Genomic DNA, 17457 nt, shown 5'->3' with positions numbered 1-17457 from the left:
TTCCCACACTTAACAGAAGAAACTGAGGTCATCAGAGATGATATAACTTGCCCTTGATTAGCTACAGGGCAGAACCAAGATCTAAACCTTAGTCAGATCAAGCATCAGGTTAACATCCCATTCACCACACAATTTTTTGACATAAAGCAGAGCTGTAGCCAGTGCAAATCTATGGAGAAACGGTGCTGAATTTGAGGGGGAATGCAAGTCCCCTGTTCCCTTTTCAACTAGAAGTTAGGAAAGCCCTTTTAGCGTCACCCCACTTACGGCAGGAGGCAGCTGACCCTAAGGGAAGGCATGTCAGTAGCAGCACAGAGTGACACCTCAGAGTTAATGACAGTTAGGTCTCAGTCATATAACATGAACTGGCTAGCAATGCATTTCAAACTGGACTTCCTTCCTCCCTCCCTCCCATAAATTTAAACCCCCTTGTCATTTACATTATAAGAACCTTATCATTCCTTCCCCTCCTGATTTTCAAGATTTGTTAACTTGACCTTATTAATTTTTTTCCATGGCCAAAATCTGGCCTAATCGGGTTCGTATTTTCTTCCTGTTTTCAATCAGTTTTAGAACTAAAAATGTTCAAAGTTGGACAAAGCAATTATTGTTCTTCAAAACGTGTTTTGAACAAAATGGTCCTGCATGCCAAGTCCACAGATACTTTTTCATTTAGTTACAGAGAAGGAACAACTAACCAGAGAACAGATCTCAGTGAACAGCTTTTATTTGAACCTACAAGGCTGCAAAACAGATGCAATTTAAAATAATCCCTAGAAACCAAAGTCTACATTTTGCCTATTGTCTTAAATAAGGTTCCCTAGAAGCAGAGCCAAAGACAGAGATTTAGGCATCAGAGACTTATTGAGAGTGTATTATTCATGAAAAGCCTGCAAAGGAGTAGGGGGGAAAGGGAGAGGGAAGGGGAAGCGGTCTTGGCACAGAGAGGGTAAGGAAGGAAGGGGAGCCCCCTGGGTTGTGGCTCATATTACAGAACTGTCCTCTACTAAGGAACAGGCCTAAGTCTGCCCCTATCAGTCAATCACTGAATGCTGGAGGCCCTGGGGAGGTGACTGGTGGGGAACAGGTTGGGAACCTTCCAGGCATCTCTATGGGCAGCTGCATCAGCCAGGGCAATTTTCTGGGGAAGTCAGCAGGTATCTGCTGTTAACGCAGAGGGATGGATACACCAGCTGATAAAGAGAATCTGGGTGGACATCCAGAGCATCTACTGGAGCATCCCAAAGTGTGGTTTCCTGGAAACTTGTTAGACATGCAGATTCCTCACCCACCCCATACCCATGGAATCAGAAATGCTGAAATGGGAGCAGTGATGTATTTTTTTTAATATCCACCCCACAGTGATGTATTTTTTAACACACCCTCCGGGTGATTCTGATGCACAACCCTCCAGGTGATTCTCTGAGTTTGAAAACCACTGAATAGCTTCCCGCCAAGAATTACATATCACAACACTATTCACTAACGGATTTAAGTTAGTGTAAGTCATGTTGGAAGCTTGAAAGATATTTTGATTCAGATATCCACAAAAGACAACCTCATAAATAGATGTCTAGTTTCTATTAGCCACACATATTTCTTCTACTTTCAGTTATTTTCTCTATTTTCCCCTAATTTTCTGGGCTCTTTCCATAACTTGAAGGTTCTGTGCAGTCTCTTCCCTGGAGTCTTTTTAAAAAGCTTTAATTAGTCTCAAACACACAAGGGTCGTCAACTTCACCTGCTCCCAAAGGGGGGCTTTATGACCCAATAAAGATTTTGTGCTGTGTGATACCCTCCTTTCAGAATACAACTTGTGAACACTAATTGACATTTTGCAGTCATTTTGCTCTATGTTAGATCTTATTATTTTCTTAACTCAGCAAAGTGAAAAAAATTAGGCATCCTACAATCAAATGTCTCTGTTGCAAGAAGTTAATGACCAGGCTATTAGCTAGGCTCATTCATTTCTCTCTAAAGAGTATGGAGGGGAAAGTGGTTCGGAGGATTTTTTTTTCACAGATTTTTCTTTTAACTTTTCCTTTTCACCACCAAAAACCTATATTCAAGTATTATCTTAAATACTGGCAAATATTATAAACACTATTTTAAGGAATCTGCTCTCCAGGGCTAATTATTTCTCCTTTATTACTGATGCTGTAATTATCATGAGCTATTTTAAACATAGAGGAAAGTCCAGAGAACAAAATAACAAACATCTGTAAAAATCACCATGTAGATTTTCAAATTATTAATACTTCGTCACATTTTCTTCTCAGTGTTTCTTAAAAAAAAAAAAAAAAAAAAAAAAGCTCTACAGACACTGTCAAAGCTCTCTTGACCCAGATGGAAGGCACACAGGTGTCAACTGCATAACCACTAGATTTTTTACCCTATACAGAAATTTTTTCATTATTTTTGTATTATATTTGATAATAAAAATGTTTTAATAGATATAAGATTTTATCTCATTGTGTTATTCTATAAAAACATAAAATCTAATGAGATAATTTAAAACAATTCAAATGATAAAAGAAAAACTTTTCAAAACAAATATTTCAAAATAAAAGTCATAAAGTTATGAATAAAATTTTTCTTAATAACTATAAAGATAAAGTACACTTATTTTTTAAAAAGTAGAAATATGGGTTTATGATTTAAGGAAAACTATATAAAAACAGAGAGGTTAAAGTTAAAGACATTAAAGATAAGAAAATTAATAAGTAAAATAAATAGCAAAAGGGTTAAAAGAGAAGTTTTGTAATCTTGAAGGCAAAGAAGGATTCTTTAAAAAATTATAAAAAACCCAAAAAGTCTAAAGAAAATTTAAAAATTAAGAGCATCAAGATTATTTAGCTATAAGAAGGTTTGTTTGACAATAATACCAAATAAGCCAACTTTTCAAGTAAGCAGTAGATTGGGGTACAATATTCTCAATATATCAAAAAATAATGAATATACAGATACATAAAAATCTCCTACAAAGCAATATAGAAAAGAGACAATGCTCCCAAAAAAGTGTCTAGAAAAAGTTCTAATGACTAAAATTTAACACAAGGCTCCACTAAACAAAAAAAGTAGAAATTGCATGGAGTATAAAGTAGCAATGCTTTTAGGTTAAAGAGTCAAAAATTATTGAGATGTATCTGGTATAAGTATCTATATATACACACACACATAAATATAAGTATTGTGTATATACATTATCGTATATTATTTATTATATTAGTTTGCTCTCACCACTTGCTCTAGGGGAGGCAAGACCTTTCCATAGGACTGCTAACAACATGGCAGCTTGCTATTCCCAGAGCAAGTGATGAGAAAAAGTGAGAGGTACCCAACAGAGAAGCCACAATCTTTAACATTAGGCCTTTATACATTATATAGTATATAATGTGTGTGCATTTTTAAAATATATGGCAAATATTTCTAATTAAAATTTTCTCAAGCCAAGGATTTTTTTTTTAATGTTTGTGTAGGACTTTTCCAAGAGTATTCACAAGAATGCTAGCTCCAATTTGACAATTTAATGGTTTATATTTAATCATACTTCTGTTCACTAAAGTTTTAATCCCATGTACATTTACCCTCTGGCATTAATTTAAAAGTTAATGATTTAGTATCTACATAATTTAAAACATAAAAATAAACTCTATATTTCTACATGTCCCCTACTTTCTTCTCAGACATGCCCACAGCTAACATCATACTAATGGTGAAAAGCTAAAAGCTTTTCCTCTACGATCAGAAATAAAATAAGGATACTCATTCTGATCACTTTTATTAAACATAGTATTGGAAGTCCTAGCCAGAGCAACTAGGCAAGAAAAAGAAATAAAAGACATCCAAATTGGAAAGGCAGAATAAAAACTGTCACTATGTGCAGAGGATATATTATATGTAGAAAACCCTAAAGATGCCACCAAAAAAAAATAGAACTAATAAACAAATTCAGTAAAGTTGCAAGATACAAAATCAACATACAAAAGTCTGTTGCATTTCTGTATACTAACAATGAACTATCAGAATAAGAAATTAAGAAAGCAATCCCATTTACAATTGCATCAAAAAGAATAAAATACCTAGGGATAAATTTAACCAGAGGTGAAAGACCTGTACTGTAAAAATTATGAGACACTGATGAAAGAAACTGAAGACAACACAAATAAATGGAAAAATATTCCATGTATTGGAAGAATTAATTTTTTTAAATGTCCCTCCTACCCAAACTAATCTATAGATTCAATACAATCTCTATGAAAATGCCAATGGCATTTTTCACAGAACAATCTTAAAATTTGTATGGAACCACAAAAGACCCCAAATAGCCAAAGCAACTGAAAAAGCAGAACAAAGATGGAGGTATCTCAGTCTCTGATTTCAAACTATATTACAAACCCTTAATAATCAAAACAGTATGACTTCTTGAATTTTTTTAAAAAGGAGAAAATATGAAAAAAACTGGTATGACATTAGCATAAAAACAGACCTATAGATCCATGGAACAAAATAGAAATAAACCCATGCTTATATGGTCAATTAATTTACAACAAAGGAATCAATAATATACAATGGGGAAAAGAGTCTCTTCAATAAATGATATTGGGAAAACTGAACAGCCATATGCAAAAAGAATTAATAAAACTAGACTATTATCTTACACTATACACACAAAAACCCCACAAAACAAATTAAAGACTTGAATGTGAGACCTGAATCCATAAATTCCTAGAAGAAAGCATACATGGTAAGCTCCCTGACATGAGTCTTGGCAATAATTTTTTGGATCTGACTCCAAAAGCAAAGGTAACAAAATAAAAAATAAACAAGTGAGACTATATCACACTAAAAAATTTCTGCACAGCAAAGGAAATCATCAACAAAGTGGAAAGGCAACCTACTGACTGGGAGAAAATATTTGCAAATCATATATGACAAGGGGTTAATAATCAAAATATGTAAAGAACTCAAACAATTCAGTATCAAAAAACAAACAATTCATTTAAAAATAGGCAAAGAATCTGAATGGACATTTTTACAAAGACGACGTACAGGTGGCCAACAAGTACATGAAAAGATGTTCAACGTCACTAACCATCAGGGAAATGCAAATCAAAACTACAATGAGATAGCACCTCACCCCTGTTAGAATGTCTATTACCAAAAAGACAAGAAATAACAAGTGTTGGGGGGAATGCAGAGGAAAGGGAACCCTTATACATTGTTAGTGAGAATGTAAACTGGTGCAGCCACTATGGAAAACAGTATGCATGTTCCTCAAAAAATTAAAAAGAGAACTACCGTAAGATCCAGCAATTCTACTTCTGGTTACCCACCTGAAAAAATCGAAAATACTAACTTGAAAAGATATATGCAACCTCATGTTCACTGAAGCACTATTTACAATAGCCAAGATATGGAAAAAACCTAAGTATCCATCAATGGATGAATGACTAAAGAAGATGTGATATAGCTACAGGTATATAGATATAATGGAATACTATTCAGCCACTAAAAAAGTATGAAATCTGGGGGGTGGGTATAGCTCAGGGGTAGGGCGCATGCTTAGCATGCACAGGGTTCTGGGTTCAATTCGCAGTACCTCCATTAAAATTAAAAAAAAAAACTATGAAATCTTGCTACTTGCAAAAACATGGATAGACTTTGAGGGCATTATACTAAGTAAAAAAGTCAGACAGAGAAAGACAAGTATCATGTGATCTCACTTACATGTGGAATCTAAAAAACTAACAAACAAACCAAGCCCATGGATAGAAGAGAACAGATTGGTGGTAGCCAGAGATTGGGGAGGGGTGATGAGCAAAATGGGTGAAGGGGGTCAAAAGGTACAAACTTTCAGTTATAAAACAAACAAGTCATGGGAATGTAATGTATAGTATGGTGACTAGAGTTAATAATACTGTGTTACACATTTGGAAGTTGCTAAGAAAATTGATCTTAAAAGTCCTCGTCACAAGAAGTAAAATTTTGTAACTGTATCGTGGCGATGTTAACTAGATTTATTGTAGTGATCATTCTTTTAATATGTACAAATATCACTGTTTTAACACCTGAAGCTAATATAATGTTATATGGCAATTGTACTTCAATTTAAAAATAAATAAAAATACAGCTCTTCCAGTACTGTGTTTTACAAATACAATTATGCTTTTCTCCCAGATCCCAGGAAGTAATTATAAGAAAGAACAACATTTTCTTAATTAAAATTTTATCTCAGGAAAAAAAATTAATTATAAAAATATTCTATATAATTTAAAACATAAAAGTAGACCTTAACTATATGTTTGCATGTTCCCTTCTTTCTTCTCAGAGTATGTGACTTCATTCAAGGATTAGGCTAGGGGACAGGGATGGGAGAAGAAAAAGCCTGATCTTACTATCACTGTTTTTTATTGGTCAAATATATACTGGTAGTTAGTTACTAAGTATCTTCCACTAAGATTACATTTCTACTTATTGCTATAGCAACATCTAATTTGGGACCAGTAGGCAGAATTTTATCATTCATCTTTTATAAACAGGGAGCCCCTAAACATGTCTAGGTTGAAGTTTGTTAACACAGCTTATTTGCAATATTTTATAATGCTATCATATACTGGCATATACTGGGAATCCATGCATTGTAACTGTTAGAACTTTCCAGAGGAACTAGTTTTCTGCCCTTGTTGCCAACATTATATCCTGAGCCATGGAGATTCCTGCTTCTTTCTGGATTCCCTTGTCTGACCACATTAAACAACATGCCTAGTGTCCATGTGGATGGTAATGAATCATTTGTGCTGCTTATCTCTAGGACTTTGAGCTTGGTTTAATTCTTATAAATGACAACTGTTTTTGCTTATCCTTTTATACATTCTTTCTACGGTCTCCCAGATTTGGACCTGGTACCCAGAAGGTGCTCAATTAATGCTGATTGAATGATTTAATGGATTGATGGCTGTCTAGATTTATATACACCTTCTATCCAGGTGCTGATCTCTAGATCATAGTGCTGTGAATCTATAGAATCTTAACATTTGGTAGACCTAATGAGTTCAATTAGAATTTCGATCTTTGAAATAAAGTCATCTAAGCCTCAGTTTCTGTGCTTATAAAATCAGGAAATACAACTTACCCTGCCAAGGATGGTCAAAGTATGAAAATGTGGTAATGTATGTGAAAAAGTTTTGTAAACAGTAATATCTGTTAAAATATTATTGCATTATTATTGTCATCCATCACACCAGATATAATTTATATCTCATTATAATAAACCCCAAGGATTTGGGGCCATAATAGTGGCTCACTGCAAGAAATACCTATCTCATTAATATGCAATAACCTGAGGCTTGAGAGCATCATTGCTAGTTCAACGTATAGAATACTTTTATCAAGATATATTTATAAAACAGCTTGTTTTATAGTAATATGACCAAGATTAAATCTCAGAAACCTTCAATACACCAGTTTTAAACAATCAAGTTAAAAAGAAAAGGGATAGGCACCAGACATGACATTAAATCAATGAACAAGCATTTGGAGGTATTGCATTCTTCAACCTGCTATGTATCCAGCTGTCGACAAGACACTCTAGGCAGCATCATGACCAAGTGAGTCAGGGCACCAGAGTTCTGCTCATGACTCAGTCATTATCTATGTAAGATGCCTCCTTTAACAAGGTGCTTCACACTTCAGATTTCCCACCCAAGAAAGATGAGTAGTAGACTGGATCTGGATTCTGAAGTACATTTTATAGAACTCTAAGAACTCAAGGACCACTCCAGAGGGCCAGAGCAGGGTTAGGGTATGTCGGAATAGGTAGGACTCAGGGACATTGGTGCTTGCTTCATTCTGATTTCCATTTTAGTATATCCCATACATTTTCATTAGAAAGGGGACTCTTAGTTTTTGTTGTTGTTTGTGGTACAACTACCTTAAACTTGTTGTGTCCAAAATTTAACTCAAAACGTTTTCTTTTCCTCTCCATCAAACAGCACTATTCCCCTATCCCAAACTCCATCTCCAGAGCCTCCCAGGCGAGAAGGCTCAATATCCTAACTCCTCCCTTTTCCTCACCAGATCACCCTCTCCCCCACCCCAAGATCCAATCAATCAACAAGTCTTATCTAGATGGAACTGAAAATATGGAAAGCAGAAACAGAAACTTAAGGCTTTAGTCTCTTTTACTTACCAAAGTTATAAACTTGGTTGGGGGTGTATCTCAAGTGGTAGAGCGCATGCTTTACACAAGGTCCTGGGTTCAATCCCCAGTACCTCCTCTAAAAATAAATAAATAAGAAAACCTAACCACTTCCCCCTTCCAAAAACAATAAATTAAATTTTTTTTAAGTTATAAACATGGAATTTACCATTATATTTGATGAAAATTATTAAGAATAGTAATCCAGTACTGAGCTGGTTATTGCTCCTCCCAATAAGATAAGGAGGATAAAATTATAAGAGACTGATATTTTGAGCACAGAAGATTTTTAAAAAGCACTTCTAGAAAACTAGCATAATATCTCTATGTGTTCTAATTCTTGATATGATTAATTATAATTCCTCTTTTTAATGTCTACCTATACTGTAAGATATTTAACTCAACCATAAAATAATTTCTGCTCATTTGTTTATTTTTTGTTTATTAGATTTCCAAGGAATATAATTCTTAAACTTGAAGTCTATAATTATCATGAAGCTTCTTTATATGGAAAATTGGCTTTGTTCACTTCATCATAGAATATTTTCATATGGGAAATTTTATTTGTTTGAATGATCTATACAAATGTTATAAGAAGCTCTAATTTATAAAATACATTTATAAGAGGAAACTGAATTTTTTTCACTAAAAATAAATTCACCAACCATGGTGGTAATTAACCCACCCCTCTGCAAATGAATTTATGAGCCTTGTGATAACTAATCCTTCATTGTAGCTTGTTGTATATGCTCTTTATTAAACAGGAAGCATTTTTCCTGGCTCTGACCTACCTACAGCTGCAAAAAATAAAAATTCTCAGCTTTTATCAAAAAAAATAAAATCTAGGTTTGATTTCTTCCACAAGCTTGCACAGCAGCTGAAACATACGCATGGAGTCATGGCCTGTGGACAGAAGCCTGTTTGAAGTAAAGACAAACTTTATGCCATATTTTTTCATGCTGTTCCCTTTATCAAGAATGCCCTTCCCCTAACAATTCTATCTGGCAACCACCTATCAGCTGTTCAATTGTGTGTGTATGTCCCATTCTCTCTCTCTCTCCAGGTAGGATTTATTGCTTTCTCTCATGTTTACCTAGTAGTTAGATAATTTTTCAACTATGACACTCAGCATATATATGCTATTTACTTACGGTAATAACTATGTCTTATCACTTTTGTAACCTCAAGGTCAAGCAGGGGAACTAGAGTATAAGAGACATTCAGCCAAGTCATTAATTGAATTTAAAAAGACTGAATAATTACAGTAAAGTCAAATCACAGAGAGCTTTGAAAGTCAGGGAGAGGAATTTTGACTTGATGGGGTCGGCTTTGGGGAGCTATTACAGGAGCGAAAGTTTTATAGGATACTAATTAATCTCCCAAACTCTTCCATGGGATCTAACCAATTTGAGAAATACATGGTGATTAAAACAAGATATTATATTTATGTTCTAAGCACTAGGATCCTTGATAAAACTGGAATGGCTAATGCAGCTCAGATCTGTGACCAAAAATATTCATGCTAGCCCTTCTTTCCTGAATTGAACTTACCTGCCCAGTCACAAGAGGGGCTGACAGAGATTGGAGGGGTGGGGAAGTGTGTTTACCACACAAGAGGCAAAAGCAGAGATATGAATGTCATTTATAGACATGCATGCCTAAGAAAGAAGCAGGGCCACACATGAGGAAAAACTGTTAACATATCATCCCCTCCCAACAGAGAAACTTGGTCCAGTAGATTTTTCCGACTCTCTATCCAATTAGGTTACTACCCAACAAAGAGGACTCGGTGAAGGATGATGTCTTCCCTCTGAAAACTGCTATCTCCTAGAAGGCAGAGGAAACACTCTTCATGATAAAAAGGAGAGAAGGAGAACAAGAGTTTCCTTCTGATATTAGTGCCATCACTCCAGCGAGAGAATGTTCTAGAGCAGCACTGTCCAACAGAACTTTCTGCCCTAATGGAAAAGAAATGTTTATATATCTCCCACCCAACATGGTAGCCACTATGAGCATGTGTGGCTACCGAATACTTGTTAATTGACTAGACTGACTGAGACCAAATGTTTAACTTTCTTTAATTTTAATTAAAATAGCCATGTATTTAAATTAAATATTAATATTTAAATTAGAATTAAATTTAAATAGCTACATATGGCTAATAGTGGCATCCATATTAAACAGTGTAGGTCTCTAAGAACAGCTTTCAAGTTATTGTGACAATGGTACGCATATCTGGGTTAGGGCAGAGGCACTCAGGACAAAGAATAGATTAGTAAAATCTAGCATTCACTTGGCACTTCCTGTATGCTGGTCATTGTTTCTGCTGCAAATTGTTTAACATGGGTTAAATAATTTAATCTTCACAACAACCCAATGCAGTCAATACCTTTATTACTTCCCTCTTTCATAAATAAGAAAATAGTTCCCAAGATCACAACTGATGTATGGCAGAAGTAAGATTTGAACCCTGGAAGTCTGGCTTTGCCTGGGAGGGACACCACATAGATTACAGTAGTAATGCAAATGTCAGGGCAACAGAGAAGAGGTAAAGTCAAGATTTTGAAAGAATTAATAGGATATAGCAAATAAGAAAAATGGTCCTACCATTGCCAATGACATTTTTCACTCACTATTAGGCTCACAGCAAGATTAAGGTAACATTATGGTCTATTGTCACATCTGAAAAATGCTTTGAGAACAAAATCCCATTAGAGAACCAAGCCACTCTATTTCCAGAGAAGTAATAGATAACAATCTAATGATAGCACAATAGATAAGACTATTACAAACTGAAGAAAGAGAACATGGAAACCGTGCTCCATAGAATTCACCAGTAAGTAATGAGATCATCACCCAGCAGTATTTCAAAGCTTACAATACCAAGGTTTCTCTTCATTTATTATGGGGAATTAGAGGATAAATCTCCAAATTTTAAAATGAAAGAGGACCCTAGACATGATCTTATCCAATACCTACATTTAACAGGTTAAAAAAATTATACTACAAAAGAGATTTTTCAGACAACTTGAGCACAAGCCAGGCATCAGATAAAATTAAGGACTCACTGGTAATTTTATTATGTGTAAAAACAGCATTGCTATTATGTGTTTTTTAAAGTTATATGTATTAGAGTTATGTACTGAAGTTCTTAAATGTACAGGGCAGTAGTAGAGAGTATCAGATGAAATAATATTGATACAATGTTGACAATTAATGAAGCTAGCTATTAGAAATATGGAGGATCATTAAATGGTCTGTCTACTTCTGTGCACGTTTAAAATTTTCCATAGTAATGTTTTTAATTACAATCTAAAAGCCATAAAGAGAGTTTTTAAATACCACATAACCATATGAAAAAATATTCAACTTCTTTTGTAAAAAGAATTAGAAATGCTGAGATACCATTTAGGACCTATGTGGTTGGAAAATATTCAAAAGCTTGGCAACAGTCTTTTGGCAGGACTATGGGGAAGCAAACGCTCTTATATGTTGCTGATGGTACCATGAGTTGAACTGTGCTCACCGGAAGAGCATGTTCAAGGCCTAAGTCCCAGAAATTGCGATTGTGACCTTATTGGGAAAAAAGGTCTTTACAAACGTACTTAAGTAAAGATGAGGTCATACTGTCCGTATATGAAGAGGGAAACCTGACACAGACACATACACACAGAGGAAAGTACACCATGTGAACACAGAGGCAGAGGCTGGAGTGATGCATCCACAGGCTAAGGAATACCATGAAGTGCTGGCAGCTCACCAAAAGGGAGGACAAGGCAAGGGAGCATCCTCTCTGGATCTTTAGAGAGAGTACAACCCTGTTAACACTTTGATTTAAGACTTCTCAAAAACTGGGGAGGAACTTCTGGCATGGTTGTGTAAGGAGCTCACAGACTCGCTGCCCAGTGAAACCTAAATAACTGACACAAATCATTTTCAAAACAACAGTCTCTAGAAATTGTCCTAAGCACATACGCAAATGAAGAAATACTTATTCAAGAAAAGCTACTAAAAAAAAAAGAAAAGCTACTAAAACTTGGTAAAAACTGGGAGCAATCATGGCATTTAAAGCACAACCTGCTCCCTCTCTTCCCCTGACACCCAACTTAGCTTGACACTCTCGGTGGGTGTGGCCAAAACTGAAGGCTTTCTGCTCTCTCATCTGCCAATCAACAAACACAGTTTCTCACCCACAGGGGCAGGTCACCAGTGTATCTCATTCTCTCCAACTCTGAATTTAGTCAAGAGGCTAAATTCTTGGTGAGTGCAGTCAAAAGACCAGCAGAGCCCTTCCTCTACCCAGCACCCAGGATAGAGAGGGAAGAGGCAGTTCATCAGAATAGAGAGCGCTAAAAGTCTCCCCAAAGAAATTGCCTTTATTTGTAACAGAGGGCAGAGAAGCTCAAGCCTCAGAATACTCTCAAAAACAATAATAGCTCCTCTTAATTAAGCGCAACAAACCATAGGCCAACTAGCTCACCAGAGAGAAACAGGGAAAAGCTAAGAGCCCTCCTGAGGTTAGAATAACCCTCAAAGATGGAACTCAGAAACTCCCAGCTCAAATTTAATTGGATCAGAGTGCAGAGCAATTTATACCCCAGGGCATTGTCTAAAGAATAGAGCAATCATCTGGCAATTAGTGGGGCTCAATAGCTGGCTGTGATAAAAAAAAATGAGGCCAACGGCTTAACAGAGAGATCAGAAAAGACAGAGTCCCAGAGTGACTGTGCACACACCCAAACCTGCACTCTATGAGAAGCAAAACCAAAAGCTTCCCACTACAGGAGACATATAACTCATTAAAATTGTCTAACCAGGTTATTAAACAAATAAACAAGCAAACATGAAAAATCAGAGCCAGAGGCAGTGGAGAATCAGTATGTAGAAAGGCCTACTTCTCAACAAAAAAGGATGAGACATACAAAGAACAGAAAAGAATGACCCATACACAGGGGAAAGAAAGAGGTGGAAAAAGTCTTTGAGAAGGCTCTATTTAACAGAGTTGCCTTTGTAAATATGTTCTAAGAACAAAAGGCACTCCTACTTCAAGATACTAAGGAAGTTATGATGAAAATATCGCATCAAATACAGAACATAAAGAGATAGGACTTTTTAAAAATAAAAAAGAACCAAATACAAATTCTAGCATTAAAAATACAATAACTAAATTTTAAAAAATCAATGAAGGGGCGCAATAGTAGATAGATGCAGCAAAAGAAAAAAAATCAGAAAACCTAAACATAGATTGATAGAGAAGATACAATCCAAAGAACAAAAAGTGTAAAGAAAAATGAACAAAACTTCAAAATAAGAACATTCAATAAACAGGGAAGAGAAGTAAACTATCTCAACATATGAAAAGCTATATATGAAAAGCCCATAGCTTACATCATACTCAACAGTGAAATACTGAAAGCTTTTCCTGTAAGATAGGAACCTGAGAAGGGTACCTGCTTTTGCCATTTATATTCAACATAGTCCTGGAAGTCCTAGCAAGAGCAATTAGGTAAGAAGAAGAAATAAAAGGCATCCAAATTGGAAAGGAAGAACTAAAATCATCTCTGTTCACAGATAACATGATCTTATATATATAGAAAACCCTAAATGTTCCATAAAAAGAAGCTGTTAGAATAAATGAATTCAGAAAAGTTGCAGAGCGTAAAATCAACACAAGAATCAGTTGTCTTTCTATACACTAAGAATGAACCATCCAGTGTTGATCACTTTGTAATGTATAAAAATATTAAACCATTATGTTATATACCTAAAACTAATATAATATTATAAGTCAATTGTACTTCAGTTGAAAAATAATGAAAATTAAGTAAACAAGCAATGAAGCATCCAAAAAGAAAATTTAAGGCAATAATCTCACTTACAATAGCATCAAAAAGAATAAATTTAGGAATAAACTTGACCAAGAATGTGGAAGATTTGTACACTAAAAACTACAAAATACTGCTAAAAGAAAATAAAGAAGACACAAATAAATGGAAAGACATCCCATGCTCATGGACTAGATTTAACATTGTAAAAATGTCAATACTACCCAAAGCTATCTCCAGACTTAATGCAATCCCAGTCAAAATCCCAGTGGCATTTTTTTTTTTTTTTTGCAGAAATAGAAAAATCCATCCTAAAATTCATATGAAATCTCAAGGGATCTCAAACAGACAAAACAATCCTGAAAAAGAAGAACAAAACTGGAGGTCTCACACTTCCTGATTGTAATACTTATCACAAAGCTGCAGCAATCAAAATAATGTGGTAATGCCATAAAGACAGACACATAGACCAATGGAATAAGATAAAAAGACAAGAAATAAACCCCTACATATATGGTCAAGTGATTTTTGACAAGGGTTCCAAGACCATTCAATGTATAAAGAACTGCCCTTTCAACAAATAGTATTGGGAACACTGGATATCTACATGTAAAAGAATGAAATTGAACCCTTACCTTACACCATATATAAAATAACTCAAAACAGAAAAGACTTGAAAGTAAAACCTTAAACTATAAAACTCTTAGAAGAAGACAGAGGGGGAAAAACTTCATGATACTGGATTTGGCAATGATTTCTTGGTTATGACACCAAAAGCACAAGTAACAGAAGGAAAAATGGGTAAATTGGATTCCATCAACATTTAAAATTTCTGTGCATCAAAGAACACAATCAAGAGTGAAAAGGTAGTGCCATCATTCAAAAATCCACAAATGACAAATGCTGGAGAGGCTGTGGAGAAAAGGGAACCCTCCTTCACTGCTGGTGAGAATGCAGTTGGGTGCAGCCACTGTGGAAAACAGTATGGAGATTCCTCAAAAGACTAGGAATAGACTTAACCGTATAACCCAGAAATCCTGCTCCTGGGCATATATCCAGAAGGAACCCTACTTCAGGATGATACGTGCACCCCAATGTTCATAGCAGCATTATTCACAATAGCCAAGACATAGAAACAGCCTAAATGTCCATCAACAGATGACTGGATAAAGAAGAGGTGGTATATTTATACAATGGAATACTACTCAGCCATAAAAACCGACAACATAACGCCATTTGCAGCAACATGGATGCTCCTGAAGAATGTCATTCTAAGTGAAGTAAGTCAGAAAGAGAAAGAAAAATACCATATGAGATCGCTCATATGTGGAATTAAAAAAAAAAGAGTGAAAAGGTAGCATATGGAATCAGAAAAAAAAATTGCAAATCCTGTATGTGATGAAGGGTTAATATCCAGTATATTTAAACAACTCCTACAACTCGACAACAAAAAACAAACCAATTCAAAATTGGACAAAGAACTTGAACAGACATTTCCCTAAAGATAATACACAAGATGCTTAACATCTCTCATCATTAGGGCAATGCAAAGCAAAACCACAATGAAACACCACCTCCCACCCACTAGAACGGCTACTGTCAAAAAAACAGTAAATAGCATGTGTTACTGACAAATTTGAAGGGAGGAATAAACAATTCAACAGTAAGATCTGGAGATTTCAATATTCCATTTTCAATCATGGATAGAACATCAATTTAATACTGAACCAAGCAAGGATCATTCATGGATAATAAAACAATTGGGTGAAATCTGCTGGAAAATAAAATACACGATCTCAAAAAGTGACCCTCCTATTAACTAAAAATGTAAAACTGTATCTTTTACAATAGAGAAATCTAGAGGACACCACCTCAACCAACTGGTCATGCTTAATAACACAACCAATGAGATAATTAATACCACGTGCCTCCTAAAGGGGCACAATAAAAAGTATATAATGTCATCTGTGTAATATTCTTGCCCCCAAAATTATCAGCTTGAATTTAGAACTCAGAAAACAATCAGAATAATTTCAAAGTAAAAGACAAATGAACATAAATACAGGATAGAGGCAGACTCATAGACATAGAATACAGACTTGTCGTTGCCAGTGGGGAGGGGGTTGGGAAGGGACAGACTGGGTGTTGGAAATTTGTAGATACTGACAGGTATATATAGAATAGATAAACAAGATTATACTGTACAGCACAGGTAAATGTATACAAGATCTTGTGGTAGCTCATGGTGAAAAAGAATGTGACAATGAATATATGTATGTTCATGTATAACTGAAAAATTATGCTCTACACTGGAATTTGACACAATTGTAAACTGACTATAACTCAATAAAATAAAATTAAAAAAATAATTTCAAAGTGAAATAACAGCTACAAAATCACTGGCTTAAACTCCAGATTAGAAGAAACATGACAACTAAAAGCAATGCATGATGTTTGTTTAGATTCTAAACTGAGAGGAAAAGCTCTGAAGAACATATCTGAAGCAACTGGGAAAGTCTGAACTTAGATAATATTTCTATCTCAATGTTAAATATCTTGACCAATAAGGTATGGGGCTATATAGTTATATAGGAGAATGTCTTTGTTTTTAGGTGGTACATGTCAGCTTATTTAGGCATGTTACGTCATGTCTGCTCTTATTTTCAAGTGGTTTAGAAAAAAATGCAAATACACATAAAGCAAATACAGATAGATAATGATACATAGAGAAATGGAACAAATGTGTCAAAATTTTATCTATTGGTGAATCTAGAGGATTATATAAATGTCTTGTATTTTTCTGAGAGTCTTGAAATTTTTCAAATTTTTGTTTTAAGGTGAGAGAGGAGGGAATGAACGCTTAGGGGAAAAGTGACTTTTCCCATTGCAGGGGTCAGCAGGAGCATAAGCTCTTCTGCTTTCCAGTCCAGAACTATAGTTACTGTGCCACTAAGTTCCCTAAACACCCACATTTTATTCTTTTTATCCTCCATGGTGCATTCGACATCATGAGTTTTCGCCACCAACTGGAGAATCAAGTAAAACGGCAAATTTGCAAAGTTGTTAATGTTTCCAGTGCAAGCTTAGAAACTATAGTTTAAATTTTCAAGCTACCCACTAAACTTTCAGGCTCAAATATTTTGCATACCAGTAAAATAAGTGCTCATCTTCCAACCAAACTCTTATAACAAAATGTCTCTTTTCATGCCAACTACTGAGGCTTGGATAGGAATGAAGGTCCACCCTAATGAAGCATGGAGAAATAAAACGTTTTCCTTAATGCTGAAATTATATAAATGTGTAAAAATACAAACTGAACAGCAATCTGAACTCCTTCCAGAGAGAGTTCAGATCTTATCTCTTTGGTCCCAGTGCAGAACCTGGTGCTAAATACTGTTAACTTACAGGAAGAATCTCATTTCAGCATTATTT

The sequence above is a fragment of the Camelus ferus genome, chromosome 4, assembly GCF_009834535.1.
Source record: "Camelus ferus isolate YT-003-E chromosome 4, BCGSAC_Cfer_1.0, whole genome shotgun sequence".
NCBI classification, from domain to species: Eukaryota; Metazoa; Chordata; class Mammalia; order Artiodactyla; family Camelidae; genus Camelus; species Camelus ferus.
Note: the sequence above shows the minus strand (reverse complement) of the source record.